Source organism: Simochromis diagramma, unplaced genomic scaffold (assembly GCF_900408965.1).
Source record: "Simochromis diagramma unplaced genomic scaffold, fSimDia1.1 OVJJ01000603.1, whole genome shotgun sequence".
NCBI classification, from domain to species: domain Eukaryota; kingdom Metazoa; phylum Chordata; class Actinopteri; order Cichliformes; family Cichlidae; genus Simochromis; species Simochromis diagramma.
In genome coordinates, this window is record NW_024387414.1 from 18545958 (window position 1) to 18565203 (window position 19246).

Below are 19246 nucleotides of genomic sequence, written 5' to 3' on the forward strand. Positions count from 1 at the left end.
CTGGTTTCCTTTTGTAGTATTCATGTATTCAGAGTTCTTTTTAACAGTCCAGTTCTTTGTTTCTACTGAAAAGCATTTGAATAACTGGATAATTTTTATCATTTTATTAGTATTACGATAACAAGGACTTAATGCTCTTCTATGCCAAATAAGGGTGGTTTGTGCCCATCACTGGGAAAGGCCCTCAGCATTTTAAGACCATGCCCACAGCAGTGACTAATTGTTTGTTGTGTCAGTGCTCGTCGTGCCCGTTTGCCTTTAATGGAGTGTAGTGTGGTGATCCATCAGGCTGTCGAGCAAGCCCCATGTCAGTTGAAGTGGCTGTGTGTCAGTGGGGCGAGCGTACCGTGCAGATGTGATTTACTGCCCTGCTTGTTGCGCCGCCTTGCACCTCTGCTCATAGCCATGCAGTGCAGCCCATTCCTCTCCTCTTCTTCCCTTTCCTCTCCTCTCACCTCAGATTGATTACCAGCGCAACTGCCTCATGACACTCGCCATCCTCTGGCAACCTTTTAGTGCCATTTTATAGATGGTTAGCACACCTCATTTGGCTATTTATACATCTGTAAGTGGCCATGAAATATAGATTTGTCTTGATGGGTGTCAACATCGGAGCTGTGGAAGCAGAGCTCGGTGACACCTCGTTATTTTAATGGTGTGAGATGAAGGGGCCACACGACAGGAGTAATTTTAATACACGGGCTAAATGACACTGTTTTTATTTTCATTTAATGTTTGCACTCATATTTTACTCTGAGCAAAAAGGCTCTTTTCTTGCAGTATTTAGTTGGTGCTAAGAGGTGTAACGATGATGAGGCTGGGAAGCAACCAAGGATGGAAAGGAGTATATATACACACACACACACACACACACACACACACACACACACACACACACACACACACACACACACACACACACACACGTAAAAAAAAATATACATATATTCTATGTGAATCATGAGGTGGTTAACAGTAACATGATATGTGACCTGTCATACACACACACACGTATTTCAGCCCATTCACAGGCAAGGTCTCATAGGTAATTAGGTGCTGGCACCCACTCAGTGTGATGTGATGGTTAATTGAATAGTTAACACATCAGAAGCAGGCCTGTGCAGATTGGAGGTGACACCTGTCAGAAAGCTGTTCTCTCCCTGCCCAGGACATTTCCTGCTCTGCCTGATACATATGTCATCTTTGTGGAAATACCAAATTAGGGGCAGGTAACTGAGTGAGTGCAGTTCAGCAGGTGTGGAGATAGCTTGGGGGTGGAAGAAGGAAGGTGCTCCTCTGCTCTGTCCTTCAAGAGAATTTGTAAAGCTCAGGGCACCTGTCCTCACTTCACCTCAGGCCATTTCCATGGTTATGTGACAGGAAAGTGACAGCTCCTTGTGTTTGTGTGTGTGTGTGTGCGTGCATGTGTACGCAGGCTCTCCCCCAGAGGTGTGCTCAAGGCATCCAGCAGTGGAGTACGCATCGTGCAAACGCAGGGCCACCTGAGTGGAAGTGTCCAGATTCAGGTAAAGACAGCTGTCTGGCAGGTAGACTGACATTTGCCAAAAAAAGAAGAGCTTCTTATCGAACTACTTTCTATCCTCAAAAATTGTAAAATTGTAAGAGGTTACATTTGCTCAGGCACCTTAAAGAGAAAAGGGGATCGGCTGCAGGCAGAGGTCCTGTTAAGGGGCAGTGCAGTCAAATGGAGGTAACAGTTCTAGATGAGAGGGTTAGCACAAGGAGCAACAGCCTAACCAGTGAGGCAGGTACCAACTGGGCACCTTACCTCCAAATGAATTGAGCAATTAACTCACACACATACACTCTGACACACTATACTCATTATGTCCTCTCACTTCCTCCGCACGAGTGCAGTGGATGGAATGAGGGAGCAGACTCATGGATCTGTTGAAGACAGTAGCGTTTCTATAGAAAAGAGCTGTGCATGCACAGTAGCAAAAGCAAAGAGGCCTGATTGGGAGTACTCCATTGATGCAACACACAGTGGCACAACATATTCTACTGTCAACCCACTGAGGTTTGCACAGAAGCTCAGACAAGACCCCTGCAAAGACCCAGGTCAGGAAAGGCAGTGCAGCTCATTTCTGTTTGAGAAAATGTTGTTATATAGTTCCCAGTAGTTTGTGTCAAATCTGCAGTGGTCCAAGGCAGTATGCTTATGTGTTTAGGTCAGTTGTGACACATCACATTTCATGTTGTTCTAGAATCTTCTGTAACTTATTTATATCAATAACTTACTATCCTGTCTTAGTGGAGAGGTTTTTCTTTAAAAGAAGCTATTAAACTCCCAAATAAAGTAATGACAAAGACATTGATCATGTTAGAAGCTGGGGACTTGGGGATAAGGGAAGCAAATGACAGTGATAAGTTTTGTGTCCACTCAGCTTGTCTCCAACCCTGGTTTTAATATTTTGTGAGAAACATTCACCTGAGTGATGCCCCAGCTGATCACTGGCATGGAAATGTCCTATGAGTTTCAGTTGGGGCCTTTTTTTTTTAGGTAATGCATTCTTCGTATATACAAAATATGCCTATCCTCCCAATGCAATGGTGCACATGGAAAAAGAAATACATATGCAAATAAAGACACTGAAGCTGTGGTCAAACAGATATACTGAATTATTTCAAAAGGTAAATGCACCAGGGTTGGGGGTCTGTTTAAAACAGGTCAGTGAATTTTTTGTAAAGACTTTGGGAACCACCTTTTTAAGTGTTATCCACGAAAAGGTTTCCAGCAATGACAAATGTTTATCTAGGATATGTGTTTGAGTGAAAGGTTCTATACATTAATTTTTTTTATACATTTCTTTTGTAGATGTACATTTAAACAGGGATTTGCATGACAGGTGGAGAGGTCTTTGTTGTCAGCATCAGCAGCCACAGGAGGAGCTGGCAGAAGTTATGACAACTGAGTAGCTCCAGGGCATTAACTGCAAAGCTGCAGGTATGCTGTATTTCATGCAGTATTATCTTGAGATTACATTTCATTTATATCTTATTTTATTCCTACTTAGTAAGAAAAGCAGGAGGAAATGATCTTACTGTAAACTACTTGAGGTTTTGGCTGTGGATCTCACGGATCTGTGGCAGACTGTTGTGCTACCACTGTGACTCATAATATTCCCCATTCTCCCTTTTCCCCCCCCCCACCATTCATCCCATTCCAAACCATCCATGTACGTGTGTGGGCCAGTCACTCAATAGGCGGATCATTTAGGGTCGGAAGCCCCGTGTGAAATCAGATGTTTAACTGTCCAGCTGAAGGGGGACGCGAGCATCTTAACCAGCACCTTGCCAAAGGTCTCGTGTTCAATCAACCGACCGGGGCTCCTGTGAGTATGCTCGCCACCTGCCAATAGGCATTAAGAAGGATTTAGTAATTAAGTGATAGGCTGAGGACTAAATTGGGTGTTTGTGGGCTGGTGAGCCACCCCAAGGTCCCTACAGCCATGCAGATAGGGGATTCTAATTGCCAGTAATATTGATCAGCTCGGCGAGGGGGGTGCACAGGGAATTCACTAGCCATCGATTAGCTGTTACTTCACCTCGCTTGTCAATGGAAGACAGGGAGGTGAGCATTGGAAAAGCTCCAGGCTTTTCCCAGAGTATCCTTCACCACCAGTAGCTCCTGACACTTGCATACACGGTCAGTGACACAGCGTATTGTGATAGAAGTGCTTTCTAAACTCCTCCATAGCTAAATGATATCTCATAGGAAATCTAGAAGTAAAGCTGAAAACAGAAATAGGCTTTGCAGAAGGCTCACTAGCCTTTTTCCTCAAAATTAGTCTCTGTGGATTTTTAAGGGCTCTAAATTGTCTCTGTGGTCCTCGTGTTGGAGGGAAAGAGGCCACTGAGTTTGCATACTCTCTTATATTTAATCCGTTTCTTCACCTGGTGAAGAGATCCTGGTCAGAGCACTTGCACATACTTTTTTAATTCAGCCTCCGGTGACACATGATCATCAAAAAAATAGCACACATCTGGTACACAATATCGTAATGGGCAGAGTTATTTAAAAAAGACTCAATAAATGTTAAAACATTGTCTGTCTCACTCACACACACACACTGCTCTGTATTGATTTAGTTCCATGCACGACATACTTACAGCACTTAATTCCTGTGGTTGGGCTCAATAGAGAAGAAATCAATTAAGAGATGCGTGAACGAAGTTAATTTTAAGATCTTGATTTGTCAGTATTGAGTAAAGTTGGGCTTACTGTTAAAAAGAAATTATTGTCTTTAGGTTTTTTTGTGTACATGGCTGTTGCCCTAACCCTAAGAGTTATGGTCACATTCCTGCTTAAAATGTTTTTGCTCCATCATATTAATTTCCAGTAAGGCTCACAGAATGTGCAGGTTCCAGCTTGCATTTCCAGTTCTGGTGAAATGACATTTTATTTAATTCCGAGGGATCATTTGTACTTATCCAGTGAAAATATTGATCTCCTGTGTATAAAAATGGAGACGTCCTAATGTTTGTCTACCTTCCTTTTGGTATAACAAAATAAACTGTGCAGCTGCTTTCATATACTGTTTAGTGTTTACAGTCTGGGATCACTGCAATCAATGTTTATTAAGCTCACATTAGAAGCATCTTGTCGTATCCTTTTTAGGGACCAACCACAAAGAAACTTCAGTGAAAGACAATATACCTAAGCAACTAGAACACACTCAAGTTTGTCTTCAGGCAGGGAAATAGCACATGTTTAATGTTAACCTTTCATCCATCGATTTTCTTAATTGCTGGAGCCTGTACCCACTGTCATAGGGCAACAGGTGGGGTACAGGCTGGACATGTTGCTAGTCTATCATGGAGAACCTTTGTCAGACACACTTTGAATGATTGAGCAAATAATCTCATCCTATGTGCATGACAGTTAAGGATCAATGTATCATCAGTTTGACAGAGAACCAATCACAGTTCAGTATGGCACTCATGGGAATCAAATCAACTTGCAGTGTGTTATGGGACAGTCTTTGACACTTCCACTCTGCCACTGGCATTTTTGTAATTTGAGTCAACAAACTTCTTTTTTTTGTTTGTAATTTGTTGTTTGACAATGTTTAGTATTTCAAAGCAATTTCAGGTAGTCTTTTATGTCTGTGCCGAAATCAAGTGCAGAAACAGAAGCTGTGAGGTTTGCTGCCCAGCAGTCTTGAGCCTGAGTCATTTAGAGCCTATTACAAAGCATCAATATATTGATTGAAGCAAGTGTCTCAGTGTACTGCTCTGTAAACACACAGTTGGTTTGGCTGTGCATGTTTTATCTGCTTGAATCTTATCAGGATTGAAATCTTTTTCCTCTTCTGCTCCATTAATTGTGGCAATATTGGCTTTTGAACCGAGGATTTGAATCACTCCTCCTTTGCGGTGTTTAGCTTTGGGTTTCCTTTCAGTAATGTGTGCAATTTTTTCCCCCAGTTTTTTCCAGTTCCTTGTGATATTTCCACATACAGTACACAATTACTTTAAATCATTTTAATCCAAATGCTGTTTCTAAATTTAAAGGATGTACTTATGTACTGAAAACAAGCCAGGCAACAGGAATAACGGGTCAGAATAATCACTAAAATGGGACAGAGGGACAAATGAAGAGGACAGTGACTTTATGTGCTGTCTTACTGGAGTTATCAAGTTTTTGTTTGCTAAAGCTGCATCCAAACTGGAACCAAGTCACAACAACGAGGCGAGTAGCCACAGAAGAAAGTTTGGTGACTTTACGTGGCTGCAGGCGAAATAACTGTTAGCAACATAAAGTGAGCAGGAACCGAAATAAACTTTTCTCAACTTCCAGGCGAAAAAACAATGACTGTGCAGGATACCATCGATTAACGTATGACCTGGTAATAACACGTTAACTAGGCATTTGGAGCCCCTCCAAAGTTATCCAGCCGTCAGCTTTGGTGCGACATGTGGGAAGCAAATCGCTTCCAGTGAGCAGGGAGGCAGCATGGACACCCAAGTTTGTGATAACCTGAGAAGCAAGTCATCTAGGACAATAGGTCCATCTACTAAGTCTCAGAGGAGTGTGAATCTCAGTGACCTCAACCTTAACATCATAGGTCAAGTTTTCTGAAAGTCTTATGAATGTAATGACTTCAGAATGAAGCGACACAGGATTTTAAAATTCCTGCCATTGGTACATCTACTAGGACTTAAAAGTACCGTAGTATTTTTAAATCAAACAACCAAGACATAATTGAAATGCAGACATTATTTAAAGGGGTTTGCCAGAAATATTTCATTAGCTGTTTAAGAGTTAAACATTTTTATTTAAAAAAAAAAAAACTTGACATCTAATTAAAAAGCAGGTTCATGGCCTGTTCTTTTATTTTAAGTTAAAAACTAAATGATTTGGAATTGAGCTGTTTGATTTGCATGTAGTGTCTGTTTACTGGAACAATATGAGGCTTCAATGGTACAGGATAAGCACTATATGGACAAAAGAACTGGATCTACTTATTACACATAGAGGAGCTCCTCAGCCATGGAAAAGTCTGCCGTGAAGCTCCTGGCTTACAGTTTTTGCGCTGATGTTGATGGCAGAGAATGTTCAGAACTCAGAGCATTGTTGTCTTTTACACACTATACGCCTCAGCGCTTGTCGGCCTGCTCTGTAACTTTATGTGGACTGCTACTTCACTTCCACTTTGCAGTAACATGACTTAGCTGATCTTGTTGCAGTATTGGCAGCAAATCGCAGCTTCAGACAACGTCCCAACTCCAACGCCATCTGTGAATCTAATTGCTTGCAAACATAAAGAGACATTAGATTTGACAATTTACCACTTTTGTGACAAGAAAACAATGTTGTCTGTATTTATGTGTTTATCCATTTATGATGTTCACCATATGGCGAGCCATACGGTCGCATCCGAGCGTCTGCACTGTTTGATTTCCAAGGTCGTTTTGTGATCTCTGAAGGGGGATTGTTTCCCCGTGCTCGTCTTCTGATTGAAGCCTAGCTAGAACCATTTATACACCACTCACAGTCACCCTCCAGCCATGCTCCCAAATTGAATTAGTTTCAGTCTGAATTTGTGTTTCAAAACTAGTAATTATTTTTTAACCCCAGAGGAAGCCAAGAGAAATGAGTCAGATTTTCTGAAGTCATGAAATTTGACGATATATGATTTAACACCAACCAAAGGGACACAAGCCTGAAGCACAGCAATTTACCAACCATTCATCTGTTAGCAAATTAAATCACACCACATTTGACATCTTTTGGAAAGTTGGATAAATCTGATGAAAAAGTTTTTCTCTCAATTACCATCAGAAATTAATCTCCTTAATCCCAATTTGATCTCTTTCATGCATATAAGGGGTATCTTTCATCTGCCCACCTATGCGCTTAAAATGTTCGCCACAGAGTTAAGATGGAACGTGACTGTAAAACTTAGTCCTTTGTGAAACTCCGGGATTCTGGCTCCATGAGATGAGAGAGCTGATTAGGGGAGATGAGGACAGAGGTGCGTAACTGACAGCCATCCATTATCTCTTTCTGTAGCTGGTAGAGGAATGTAAGAAGTCTCCGGGAGTGTGTCATAGAGCTGCAGAGTGCCATCCAGAGGTTGGTATGGTTCAGCTGCAAGCAAAGGTACAAAGCAGAGCCACAAAAATGTACCTCTGAAAATGTAAATCTTTCCTTTTGTTCCAGGTTTTTTTTTGTTTGTTTGTTTGTTTTTATTTTATTTATTTTTTTTATCAAATGATCCAATTTAGGAAGAGACGAACCAAATTTTGAGTCTGCTTATCTTAGTCATTCTCTGCTTTGAGAATGGCTTTTATAATTTCAAGACAGGCTTAATTTTGAGAAATCTAGAACAACTTTTGGATACCCTGCCTTTCTCTAGTTTTGTATATATTCCTCTATTTCTATTTTTCCTGTTTGTTATCTATTCCTGCAGTTTTATTATTTATAATTTATTCCTGCACAGTTGGCATGGAGCACCCATATTTTTGTTGTACATGTGCAATGACAATATTCTATTCTATTCATACACTGGAGCTTAAAATGAATAAACCTTTCATGTGGTAACCATATTCGCCTTGGCTTAGTAAAATTAATGCGAAAGCTGTTGTCTGATTGCATTGGAGTTTAAGATGTACCTTATAAATTGGCCTGTGTGAGTGAGAGGCAGAGAAGAATCGTGGGGTGTCGAGTCTTCCCCGTGTTACGTCTCATCTGCAGCAAAGGATTTTCCAGCTGAGAGCGAAGGCCAGCAGGAGAGGGCTAGCTTAAAACTAAAGAGGTGATCAAAATACAGACCACCAGCTGACTCTAACATGACGATTCAGAGCAATCACACTCGCCCAGAACTGCTCTCAGCATCCAAGCAGCCAGGACCACAGCTGATACTGATCAGGTCTAGTTACACACCAGCTCTCCCTTCTTTAAGCAGCACCTTGAGCTGCCAGTGCCCTACGAGCCCCAAGCACAGCAATGATGTGAGTGCTTTATAATAGCAAAGAAAAGGAGTCTCGTCTCGTTTCTCTCAACAGCGGTATCTTTTTAAGATGGCCAGAGCTGATGGAGGGGCACGATGCCAGCCCCTTGCAGAGCATTTTGGTCATTAGCGCGGACCGCACAGCCTGTTTCAAGTAGGCCTCCACAGGTCACTCTGTTCACTAATTGTACACTGCAGGCAAGATCAGATTCTGTTGTCAAGAAAAGGGGAGAATCGTAGCTTTGCCCTTCTGTGTATTCCTAAAGCTGATAAGATAATGAGGTCTTTTTCTGGGCTCAAGGCGTAAATGAGCAGTATTATTAAATGGTTTTTTTTTTCCCCCCCACATTAACAGCTGAAGAGCGCATGGTTTCAGTCCACCGGAGACCTCAGTGCTGCATTTGTATTTGTTTTGTTAGTTTTATATTTGTTTTGGTCTGGACTTTTTGTTGTACACATTGTTACTTGCTCTTTGCTCTTCAGTGCCATTCTTTATATCAATGTTGGTGACTCCATGCATGATTTTAGACGCATGTATTTTATTTCCTCCACGTGTGTGTGTGTGTGTGTGTGTGTGTGTGTGTGTGTGTGTGTGTGTGTGTGTGTGTGTGTATGCGCCGAGTCCTGAGCCAGGAGCACATCTCCGGCTTATCTGGAAGGCCTGGCGTCAGCTTCCTTAAGTGCTGTCAATGTCACATGGTAAAAGCAGCTCTGCAGCCTCTTAATTAGTTTAGCAAAAGCATCCTTGTCATTTTGCGGTCAGTAAACTCCGTTAGAGAAAATTAAGTCCAAGCTTCTGCCACCTCGTCAACCCCACACAGCCAGCCCAACAACAACAAAAAAATAATGATTATGTGCTGTGTACATTTGTGTGTTAGCTGTTTTCACTTTTTGCTTTTAGAAATAATTGCTGTTGGTTGTGTGGCAGCATCAGAGGAAGGGCATTAATGATTCTCACTGGCCGTGAGGAAGCACTGTGCCGCAGAGGGCGGGAGAGAGAGCAACTCATTTTCTACAGTACAACTAAACGTGTGTGTGTGTGTGTGTGTGTGTGTGTTTGGGTAATATATTTTTAACAGCTTCCTTACTTTGTTTAGTGCATATTGTGTCAGACTGTAACAATTACGTCAATGGTATGTGCATACATGTTGTGACTTTAATATGTGTGTGCATGTGGCGTGTATGTGCACGGCTGTCCTTTTTCACGGATTAGCTGGTGAATGCTGCAAGAGGATGATCAGACTGGGAGCACACCAGGGTTGCTCTGCGATCACATAGGGATTACGGGGGATATAGAGCTGTAGTTGATTCCAGGCCCGCCTCCAGTTAGGCTCATCTCCGCCACACTCCCCTCACACATACCACTTTAATTGCCTTTGCTTCTTTCATTACTTTTATTGCCTCTCCTCTGCTTTGCGTGCTCCCTGGGCTTGTGGAAAGGTCATTGTGATGGCGCTGGTGTGCTCACAGCCACTGACTCTCTGAATAGCAGGAGATGATGATGCGGAGGCTGAAGCTCGGCAAATGAGTGACACATCAGGATGGCCACTGACAGGCTGTGGATAGATTTTTGCCTTAAAGTCTATTAAAGGCTATTATAACAAAAGAAGTCTTTAAAGGAAGTCAAAACTAGGATCATAGTTTAAAATGCCAACTAATGTGTGACATTCATTAATCAGATTCAATCAGAATACTCATTTAATCACAGAAGAAAGAAAATGTTTTCTTACAGATGCTTAAATAAAGAACTATTCAAACATTTCAAAGTCAAAACAGTACTATGTTGAGTATCGACTAATACAAGTGAAAAGGAGGAGGACTTACAAAGTTCAATGGCCGCAGATAGGAGTGATTTCTCGTGGCGTTCTGTGATGCATTGTGGTTAAATGAGTTCTTTTGTTTAAGGTGCTGTGCAACATGAGAGAGATAGTGGAGAGGGATTGTCCAGTATTGACGGTAACTTGGACAGGATCCTTCTTTCTGAAACCTTGGAAACCTCAGTCGAGCTCCACGCCCTGGGTTTGCAGATTTAAAAAAAAAATTAAAAATAGCTGTGTATATATCAGTTTAAAATAATAAAGAAGTATTAACATTACTTTAAAAATGGTTATTATCAGTGTGCTAAAGGAGGGCTGTGCAGGGGTGTCAATGGTAATGTCAGTGTGTTGGTGCAAAAGCATTAAAGAGTTGATGGCCCTTGAGACATGCTGTGCACAACACCAAATTACTACTAATGTTAGTTTATTTTGTATACCAGCATTCTCTTTTTAATCCTGCTATAAAAACATGACACTTGCACTCAGTTAAAGTCTGTTGCTGTACTAGTTTTTTGTTGATAATTTTTATTCATTATTCTCTCGCATTGATTTGGGTCTTGCAGTTTTCAACATGCAGTGCAGCTACCAGGCCAGGTCTGGTTGCTGCACTGCTGGCAGTGTGGGAGTTGTGTGTCATTTTAATAAAGGTAATGATAGCATCTCCCAGACTCAGCTATGCCCTTAATGTCACTCTTATCACTGTAGGTCTTCTCAGTCCACATCATAACCAGTTTTTCTAAATGCTCCTTTGTGCCCCTTTGTGCCTTATTTATAAGACTTCACAGGCTTGAGTCTGGGGGAAAAAAAACAAAAAAAAACAAACAAGGGTACTGCAGAGCAGCATCACTGCTATTCAAACAGCTCCTTGGGATTTTTATATTTTACTTGCCTCCTACTGCCTTTGTCCTTTACTCCCCATCTCTCGCTTCCTCTGTCTCAGTCCCAGTACAAGGTAGAGGTTTTGTGTTGCGTTAGACTGTTCTCGTGTCCACAAGAAGCTTTCCACTGTCACCCAGTCAGTCCTGAAATTTAACCAAGTCTTCTATATTAAACACTCCTACTCTTAAGATCTTTCTGAACTTTCGTAGTAATTGGTTTTTATCCCAACAATAGCTAATGCACATTTTATCGCATCCCAACGTTGCTGCAGGCAAACAAATGAAAAGCTGGCACTGAAACTAAAGGAGCAAAGAACTAGTCTACGCCAAGAGAGAGAAAGTAGAGATAGGAAAGTTATATTTATGTAGTTTATTCTCAGTTGAAACAGAAAATCAGTGCACCTTTTTCTTTGTGTTTACAGGTTCACCTGCAAGAGGGCGGGGAATCGGCAAATTGAGGTCAAAGCTACACTCAATGAGAGGACAGCAGAGGAGAAGACCTAGGTACATCTATCCATCTGTTTCCTTCTGCTTATCAAATTCAGGGTTGCAGGAGGCTGGAGCTCATCCTAGTTGCCACAAGGCAAGAGGTCGGCGACAACCTGAAGAGGTTTCCATTCTGTAGCAGGGCCAACAGATGACCATTCACACTCACACCTATGGCCAATTTAGAATCACCAATTAACCTAAGCTTCCTTTGAAATGTAGGAGAAAGCCTGGGTCCCTAGAGAGAATCCATGCAAACTTCACAGAAGAAAGGCCCCAGTTTGAAATCTCATTGGGGTTTTTTTCTTTTTGTTCTTTTTTTTTTTAATTCCAATACTTCTGAGTAATTGTACTTATTTTGTCTTGGAAAATTCTGACATTATATAAAATGTGAACTTTTTCTAGAAATGAAGGCCAGCTCCACTTTTCACTCCCTCCCCCATAAAGCATTAAACAGTTGGGTCAATATGGTATCTACATAACAGTATATTCTTACTGGGTTTAAATTTGATATAAATGTAAAGAAGAAGAGGTGATTTTGATTTAGCTTAAGCTGTGAAGGATCGGTAACTACGAGCATATAAAGTAAACACTTAATCGAACTACCTTAAATAGCCTTTTTACGCCAGACGAAAAAATATTGCAGCTTCAGTATGTGAAACAGAAATAAATCAGAAGAGGTCATACGGTGAGCCTGGTGTTGAGCTACACTTTAGCTGATACTCTATATAACAGGTATTGCAGTAAATAGAGTTCAGCAGCATGATATGAGCTGACACCTGATTTGCTTCACCGACAAACAAGACCTTTTAGTGTTTTCCATTAAAAACTTGAGCAAAAGTTGTTGGTATGGTTGTCCGAGCACCACCCCTGCCAGAATATCCCTCCGCAAGTTAGTGTGCTTCCTTTCCTCTACATCCTCTCTCTGAGCTGACAACCAAGACATTGCAAACTCAAATGTGAGACGGCCCACGACCGGCTGAAAATGATACTCCTTGCAAAGACCCCATTTCTCTTCAAAATGAGGGGCAGCAAATCTATACAAGCCCCTCTCTGCTTTTGCTCCGGTTGACTCCAGAGACGGTGTCAGTGACAAAGAAGCAAGCTTTCAGATGGAGCACGAGTGTTCCTGGAGTGGCTCATCTGAAACGTGGGTCAATAGAAACACTCACCAGCACATCACACAAACTGAAAAACAAAGATGCTGTATAACTCCCCAGATTTTATTGGCTGTCATGTTGATTTTTTCTTGTTCTGGGATTAGCATAGGCCTCAGTGTGTTGGTGTGACTAATGGTCTGTGTTTTTCCCGGCTGTGAAATCAGCAGCCCGAGAGCCCAGAACAGCCTGCACAACAGTGTTTGAAGTCTGCCTCCCCCATGGGTGGTGCCTCTGGGTCCTGCTGCTAATGCAGCCGCAGCATATTTCTGTCTCCGTCTCAGAGCGGGGGCTCTCCTTTACATACAGCCATGTTTAGCACTCCCCCCACTCCACTAATCTACCCCTCTACCCACTTTGTGTGCACCTCACTTGTGTGGCCCAGCCTTGACTGATGGCTAAAGCTTGTTAACACTGAAGACACATTTGTAGCTGGGAAATGTTAAGAGTGGCAAAGGGACAGGTGGTGATCAGAGGACATGGAAAGGCGGCGGAAGAGGTCTCACATTCCTGATGCAGTTTGAGCCTCCAGAGTTGGCAAACTTTTCCCCCACAACTAACCCAAGGACATTCTCTCCTCTTGCCAGACAGACAGATGAGTGTTGGTCGCTCTTAGTGTTCCCCAGGACCCCATAGGAGGCTTTAAGTAAACATGTCACTCAGCTATCACCATGGAAACTTGGGTTATTCCCTAAATATAATATGAATTTTATGTGTTGCTTGGGAAATGGTTATTTGGTGCTGGAATGGTATCTCCCAGATGAAGCCTCATTTCATTTTTCTCAACCAATATCACCTTGCTTCAAAGTAAGCCAGGTCTGTGTTGCCCGGTATTTGCCTGCAACACATTCTTATCTGACATCCTCTCAAATTGAAAGCAGGGAAATTGGGGCTGATTCAGGGGATACGTTTTTGGTGATGGAAGGACAGAGGGAGGGGAGAAAGATGTGAACCCAATCTGCTATGTGTTGACTGTACTGATTACGGGCTTGTGCTAAGAAGAGCCTCTCTATCCCTTCATTCCTTGTGTTTACTTTGAACCCCACCGCCCTCCTCTACACGGGCATCACTGCAGAGTGCCCTCTCTATCCATCTCTTCTCCACTCCTCCATATCAAATGTATCACATGAGCCACAAGCACTACTTTGAATGCCATCTAGTACAATTAAAAAGATGACAGCTTAACTAGGGCTAGAAGGGTTTTTTTTGCCAATCCATTAGGGAAGGTAGAGTAAGTAGAGTGATTAGTAATGTGAGGAGATGTATGACACATCAGAACCTTGACTGAGTTTAGGTCGGACAGCTGTGCATTTGTGCGTATTTGTGGAGAGCAGGAGAGTACAGATGCAAAACTGAGCCCATTAGGGGCTGCGGGGTTACTGGAGCAACGTCCAGCTAATGTTTCGGGCCATTCAGAATGCCTGCGGGGAGCCGGGATTACAGAGCTGGTCTTAAAAGCGAAGCAGAAATACAGGGAATAATAATACATAGATAAATAAGGGATGGAATGGCATGGGAGAAGCTGGGAAAATAGCACATCTATTCTCACGCAGCATGTTTGTTTATTTATGGCGTCTGAAGGCCTGGTCTGGATGCAGGGTGGGGGGCTGGTGAAAGGCTTTCCCTCTCATACTCCAGCTCCCTAGCTTTCATTAAGTGTCATTACCAGTACTTTCAGAAAGCTGGCCAGGCTGAGACCTAACATCCCCTCTACAGATAGTTTGCCATGCATATGGATGCATTTCTGATCCCTCTTATCCACCACTGAGGAGGGGGAATTAGGCCAGCGAGGAGGAGAGGAAGGGGGGGGGTAAAGGGTGCATCCATATCTGACTTTAATGGCAGAGACGGAGCTATTACTTCAATTGAGGGACAGTATCCACGCTTGGCTTGTTTTTTGTATATGGTTATCAACACTGCAAGAATTTCACTTAAGATTTTCCGTTTTTATGACCAGAAAGGTCACGTACCCCCATTTCTGTACAATCAAATGTGTTTTACACTCTTTAGAAGAGTTGCATTTTCATTTCAGCACAGTACAATGTACTCGCAGTGCTATTTTAAAATGTGCATTTCTAGCAGCGCGGTATTCATTAACAATTTGCTATTCCAGTTCACTTACTTTGAGAGCGTCCCCTGATTGATGGGGGGCTTGTTCTGTTTATTTGTATATCAGGGAATGAAAAATTCATATTGTGCGCTTTTCGAGCAGAAGTTATCTAGATTCAGTGTAAATGGTACTTGGGATTAGATTTTCACAGCAGATTGCTGTTATTAAGGAGAAAAATCCAGCTCCTTTGAGCAGTCATCTTCCTGGGAGGCAATCTATTTCTCTTTCACGCAGCCCGAGTGCTGGACCAGGCTCTTAATGCACTGAAGCAAAAGTGCTTCGGTCCGCAACCTTTCACGCCTTCAGCTCTCCTTTATGTGATTGAATAGTTAATAACTATGAGTCGCCTTTGAAAGGCGCGCCGTGGTCCTTCTGAGGCACTTCTCTTCTTTTTGTCTGTTTGGCTGCTGTACCTGCCCATTGCTCTGTCTACCTGCACATCTACTTTGCCCAGATGCCAAGTCAAGTGAGAGCCCACCCGTTTCTCCACCAGCTCCTTTTACTTTTATCTTTGTCTCTCCCCTGACTTGCCGCTTGTGTCTGGCTGTCTTGGTGTGCACATCAGAATTTTGAGCGCTGTGCATCAACATTTTTATTTATTTATTTTTAGTATTTCATCTCCTGCTTCTTCTTTCTCTTCACATTCACACAAACAGACAGACACACACTCCCTCACACAGCTCATTAGCCCATCCCACGCTCACAGCTCTAGCAGAATGTGACCCTGCCTAATTGTGTACCATGCTCATTTGTTCTCCCTGCGTGATGTGACGATTGCTTATTTATTCTCCTCAGGGCTCCCATCTCACATTAAAATGATTGACTCATTTCATTCACTGCACATTTTCAAGCTTTATTTGATAAGCTCATTTCCCTTGGCATTCAAATTCCTCCTTTTCCCATGCTTAAAAGTTATAATGTTACCGAGGCACGTTATTATTCATAGTCGGGATTGTTTCTTCAGCTAATTATCTGTGTTGGAAAATAATTTTGCACGTGCGACTCTGTTTATTCTGGTGGAATTGAGCAGTACAAAAGGGCAGACATTAACAATGCAGTTGGAATAGCTGAGGAGCCAATTGTGTACACAAAGTTGGCAGACGCGGTCAACAAGAAGCTTAAGAGGGATTGGGACGCTGTCGAAACTTGGCCAGAATAAGCAGAGCAAATTTGCATTTGGTTAGAATTTCCATCTGGTTAGAGACCTGTTTTACAAATGAGAAAGCCATCAGCCTTTTTGTCCAGTCGTGTAATGAGGGAGTGTTTTGACACAAAAAGAACCATAACAAGTGATTGCTGATTGGGGATTTGGACAGCATTGTTACAGACGGATGTTAGCTCTTGTAATTTAGTCAGCTGACAGTCGATGTTTTCTCCCTTCAGCTACTGTATATCGACCAGGCCTCGGTGACACAGCACCTGCTGGAGGCTTACGTGCTGTGCTGCTGGGTCACTTGAGAATAAGATTTGTGCAAGTGACAGGCTTAAAAAGACGTGACTGGCAGAGCTTAGTAATGCATATGAAGTATCATTTGGCGTGAAACAAACAGAAGGGTTGATTCTGTTCATCTAGATGTAGCGTTTTCTGAAAACGTTACGTCTGGATGAACAACTCTTTGGATTTCCTTGCCTGGATGGTTGAGCATGAATCAACACAAATAGAAGGGTACACGGATTGTTTGCGTATCTACTACAGGATGATTCATTGTCATGTAATAATAATTTAAAAAATAAAGCCCTTGTTATGTTCCTGAGTAACTCTCCACAGAGTAGTGGTTCACACATTCAAAAGATCTCTGGTTTGAGACCCGAAGGAGACAAAAATCCATGGAAGAGCTGTGTCAGGGAGGTTACCTGGCACAAACATCCGTACAAAATCAAACATGTGAGTTACTGTGACAAGGAAATAGCTGAAAGAAGTTTTATGTAGCTGAGCATTTAACACTTGAGAATTTTTGCTTCTTTTAATGACGAGGTACTCTGACAGTTGGGTCATTTATTTTGGTGAGACTGAAAAAAATGTGAAGCAGCAGAAGCCAGGACTTCTTTTTTGAGGGAGAAATACAGTTCAGGCTCTGAAAACACTGGATCCTTAATGAGAAGTCTGATTGTATATGTATGTCTCTTTCTTGTGCTTTTGCAGTTTTCGGTTAGCAGAGCAGAGAGCCGAGGGAGGAGGAGCATCACTGCGAAAACCTTTGCCAGCATTTGTCCATCCAGCAGCCAGCAGTCATGGCAGCTGGATGGAGGTTCAGCTGAAGAGCTTGTCCTTGAAGTTACTGTACTTCACCATTAAGAAGGCAATTCTTGAAATGGACAGACTGCATCACTCCAATGTGAGGGGCCTTTAACATCTTAATGATTTTTTTTTCAATCGTATACACTACCTATTTAAAGTAAATAGTTCAACAATTCTGTAATACCAGACTATAAAGGTGGAATATAAATGTTTATAATGTTTGATGTGTTTCTTTCCTTTCCTAGTCAGAATGTCCTGAATGACATTTTTCGTGTTAAGTTGAACAAATTATTGGCTTAAAGTAATAATAATCTATATTTCATGGTTAAGTTTGTTTACACTGTTTTCTATAAAAGTGTAGCACTTTTGTTTGGAGTCACAAAAAGCATCTTCTCCTAGAGCAATAGACCCACAAGCCAAACTCCAAAATCTTAATGAGTGTACCCAGATAGACAAGAAATTGCATCCAAATAAAAGAATAATAAAGGCATCTAAACCGTAACAAGTCTGCCTTTGTTCTTCCACTCCACCCACCACAAGCAGGCATTGTTGCAGCTTTGAGGGCAGCTCTGAGAGTTCCATGCCCATCGGCCTTCAATCACATGGGATGTCTGAGTTTGACAGTATAAAGTCTTTCTTCTAGAATAAAATATAACCCCTAAGCAATAGTGGATGAGCTGTTAGTAGCCATGCAGTCCACAGGGATCTAGACCAAGCATGGTAGTACAGTATACACAAAGTGCTGGTTAGGGATAAGACAATGGACCAGTAAAAACATCACTCGATGCCGCAACACTTAAATTTCTCACCATTTGCTTCTGTTAGCAAATATTTTTGTTTCAATGGTAATATTTAAGTTGGCTTCACCAAAATTAAAAAATAAATAACGCTCTTTAAAAAAGTTAGTCTGTTTAAAGGTAATTTCATTACTATAAAAGTATTAAAACACCCTCTTTAAAAAAAAAAAAAAAAAAAACCTTCATCCACCGAAACTGAATCTTCCACCGTATTCCTGCACCGCTCAGTCATTCCAAACCGATTGTGTCCATCTTTCCTTTGATTTGTCAGAGAGCATCATTGAGGATGCAGCGTGAGCTCGAATAGATTTTCCTTGGTAAGATTTTCACTCACTGGCAATATGGAAGGTTTCACTCCTGCTTTACACCAAGAGGACATCATCAGTTCTTGTCTTGGTCAAATCAATGGACAACATTCTTTCCAGCATAGCGGTCAATATGCAACGCTTAAGGTGTCTGAGGAAACTAAAGAACACCAATAATTGTTATTAATAACATGGATCTCCCAAAGGGTTGTATTTACAGGCTTTCAAATGTAACTATAACATGCACATAACCTACAAAGGTCCTGTCGCCCTGTCTGTGAATATCTGTGTGCAGGAATGTCAACACCGCAAATGGACCAATTATATAGTAATTGTGTTTTTACACAAAGAGGAACTCCAACATCTAGCCAGTGCATTCATGGCCACTTGAAGATGGTCACATGTATGAGTTCATTTGTCCATTGATTTGGTTAGAGAGGACCTTTTGTGCTTTTGATTCATTTTTCAAATACGTGCTGTTGTATCTCTCTCCTGACTGTCTTTATGGGCTGACAGTGATCTGAACCAAAAATTTCAAATTTTGATTCAAAATTGGCACCGATTTTCATCATGTGTTTAGTTACTGCTAATATCAAAGTGCCTAAACATGCTATTTAAAATAGTTTTTTGTGTGTGCACAGTTTCACGTAATGACAACACTGGTTCATCCCTCGAGTTGGATCCCTTTTTATGCTTGAATGATTCACAGGTCCGTGTTAAGTGGCTTAAAAAGGTCTAAAATGGTCAGGTACAAGAGTGGACTGAAAATGAATAAACAAGCATCCAATGTTCAAAGAAAAACTTTGGACCCTTTGGAGCAAAATATAAAGAAATGAAGGTGACTCGAGAGTTTTGCACAGTTCTGCCTGTATAACTATTACAGTGGTGGTGCTCATATTGAACATAGTGTTTCAAATAGTGAGGGAGATCAGTCTTGGCCCCCCATTTTTTTTAGGATCTCTATGATGAACTCTAAC

General features: G+C 41.8%; 1 long non-coding RNA gene across 2 annotated transcripts; it reads left to right on the forward strand.

Annotated features, from left to right (window-relative positions):
- Positions 1-899: 899 nt before the first annotated feature.
- LOC120721604 lies at positions 900-18611 on the forward strand. 2 transcript variants are annotated; one of them, XR_005693203.1, is made up of 6 exons: positions 900-1526; positions 1642-2082; positions 2840-2968; positions 3218-3356; positions 11598-11679; positions 17072-18611. It is a non-coding gene; the product is annotated as an uncharacterized LOC120721604 (long non-coding RNA). The 2 variants fall into 2 exon arrangements; XR_005693202.1 differs by lacking the exon at positions 1642-2082.
- The last annotated feature ends 635 nt before the right edge of the window (positions 18612-19246 follow it).